This window comes from Physeter macrocephalus, chromosome 4 (genome assembly GCF_002837175.3).
Source record: "Physeter macrocephalus isolate SW-GA chromosome 4, ASM283717v5, whole genome shotgun sequence".
Classification (NCBI taxonomy): Eukaryota; Metazoa; Chordata; class Mammalia; order Artiodactyla; family Physeteridae; genus Physeter; species Physeter macrocephalus.
In genome coordinates this window covers 108,103,983-108,107,070 of record NC_041217.1, presented here as the reverse complement: position 1 = coordinate 108,107,070, position 3,088 = coordinate 108,103,983, and positions in this window count along the sequence as shown.

The window sequence follows — 3,088 nt, the reverse complement described above, 5'->3', positions numbered from 1 at the left end:
AACTAGATGGTGTCTCAGGTACCTTCCAGCACTAAAATTCCATTATGAGGATATTCAAAACCTCAACCCCTAAATTCTGAAATTTGGAGGATTTCCTGTGTAGGAAACCGTGTTATTATTCAAAGCGTACAGAAGTTCAGAGAAGGGAAATGACAGGAGGGACTGGTCAGGGAAACCTTCATAGGAAGCAGAATTTGAGCTAGATATTGAATAATTCGAAAAATGAATGTGGTCAAAGATATCATAATAGAAAGTAAAAGTAATTTTTCACAAAATATGAGCAGATCTTATCGATTAGAGGGAAAGATTTATTCTAGGCAATACTGGAAGATAAAATGGAAACTATTGATATAAAGTGACCAGATTGTGATGTATTCTGAATAGCAAGTAAAGGATCGTGCCAACTTGAAGGTAATGATACTCTCTTGAAGAATTAGAGAAGGGAAAGATGGCATTGTACATGAGATAATTTGGTGATGTGCAAGAGGAATTGGAGCTGGAAAATCTGGTGGCTAAGAATTCTGTAAGAAGGCTACCAAACTGCTTACTATGAGATGAAAAAATTTTGAAAATTGAGGGCTTTATACCATATGGTTAGCACTGTAAAGAGATTAGTTGAACAGGGCATAGTTCCTCTCACAATGAGAGAAAATAAAGTCATCTCTGACTGTCCATCCCCACGTGGAGAACCTGTAGCAAGGCAGACTTCCTTTTGTTTATGTAAGACTACATAGCTCTTTATAACCATAAATATCTCTCTTTAACAGGTTTAAATGTACAAGTTTGGGAGCAGAAGCAGGAGAGAGCTAATATACTACTTTGTAGAATAGAGAAAAAGTATTTGGAGTTCCAGGAATTTACAATCCTGAAAGGAATGAGTGAGAATCGGAGAGTGAGGGAAGAAAGGGGAAAGCTACTCACTAAGTAGGAAGAAGGGCCAATAAGAACCCCTTAATGGCAGGATGTTCCAAGAACATATACAAATACGTGATTTTATATTGTTCCCTATTTAATTAATGTTTGGGGCTTTAAAATCACACACACACACACACACACACACACACAAACCCAGCCATTTCCTTTTCAGAGGTTGGAACTAATTTGGAAATAGATAGGAGTCAGACAGATAATCAAAATATTGGCTAGATCAGTGGTGAAACTGGACTAAGAAACATGACTTGACCTGAAGCCACAGCTGCGATTTCTAATACTTCTCTCCAAGTCTGAACTCAGAAGGATACTTCCTCCACTATCCCCAAAACACTGTCTGCAAAGCAGATACTTATCTAACTAGGTACAGAGGGAACCACAACCTCACATAAATTGGGCACTAGTAGTGGGGAAAGAGAGACTGGTTTCCAGCTCTGGCTCTAGAGGCAGGAAAGGATTCTGACCAATGTGTGCTTAGCACAAGGAATCTAGAACAGAATACACACACTGTGGATAGGGAGATCCAAAAAAGGAGGAAGAAACAGAATCAAAGGAGGAATTCCAACCTACTTATACCCTAAGTTCTGTGTTAATAGTGGATAACTCATATTACTAGAAATACAATTTTGCCTTCAGGACATTACATAAGGGTAAGTAACTCAGCTTTACAACTCAGAAAGAAGCTCTTTTCATTTTTTTTTAAAATGAAGATATTACAAATATCATTCCTTCCAGGAAATCAAAAGTGAAATCACAGACTATATGCCTGCCTCAATAATAACAATCCAAATCCTCTTCTCTTAAGGAAAAAACCTGGCTGTTACTGTCTTACCATGTGATTGACCCATGATTTAAAAGTCCCATGACAGGAGACCTCTGTGTTACCATGGTTATCAGAAGTCTGACTCTCCCTGGGGAATTCAGCATTGTTCACCTAAATTCCCAGAGAAGAGGAGAATTTGGGATGGAATGTTAAATGATAAAATTTCTACCTTGATAAAATCTCTTGCTTGTTCAGAATGCAACATAGGTATCCTACTACTTAAGCTCTTAATTTAAAGATATTTTTTACTGTTTTATTTTTAGTTCTCTTTTGGGCTTCTGATGAGTCCCAGCTCCTTTCCTTTAGGACTAGACATTCTTAACTCATTATTATAACTCCTATCCTGACCCCCTTTTTTCATTTTTAAAATACCTTATTATATTATTTGCCTTATAAAACAATATTGCCTTACTGTGAAGTGATAAAATCTATGGGCTCTGGAGTAAGAATATTGGGTTCAAATACTGACTCTGCCATTTACTAGCTATGTAATCTTGGTGAGTTACTGGAACTGTGTGCCTCAGTTTCCCCAAGTATAAAATGAAGATAATATTCGTACTTATGTTGCAGAGTTGCAGTGAGGATTAAGTGAGAGAATCTCTGCCCTGGTAAGTACTGAATAAATATTAACTATTAATATGATTCACTCTGCCTCAATAATAACCAACACATACCATTCTTTTTTGATATACTTGATTAAAAACAAATTCTATTCATTCTTTACTGGACAGGATTTTTGAAGATTTACTCTAATAACTTTATCGAATCTGCCTTAATTTATGTCTTAAAAATATTTAATTGAGGTTTCAAAGCCGTCTTACCTAATTTGGCATTATTTACATTTAGTAATCTTACATTCTCTTCTATTATTTATACTGTTAGAAAAAATAACTAAATCACTCTGTAAAACTGAATAACAAAATTAGCAGTATTGTTTCTATTAATATCATTATGAAATTTTATTTATTTTCACATTGCACTCTTCAGAAAATATAAAATATATGTCTATACAGAGGAAATTAGCTAGAATTAGAAAGTATAGAAAATATGTCCCCGAAGGAATATGTGCAATGTATTGTATTAAAAGATCTGAACTCTTCTATGAGTCACATCATTTTTACAATAATATACAATAAAACGATTGTGTAAACTGAAGCCAAATATTTTCCCACATATGTAACGTTGACCTTTATACAGTCAATGTCTCATAATCAGCCAACGTTGACAATGTTTAGGAGTATATATATATAGAGAGAGAGAGAGAGAGAGAGAGATTAAAGGTGAAAGAAAAGCTCCTTGAACAACATTGGGGCCAGGAACAACTCAAGAGGAATA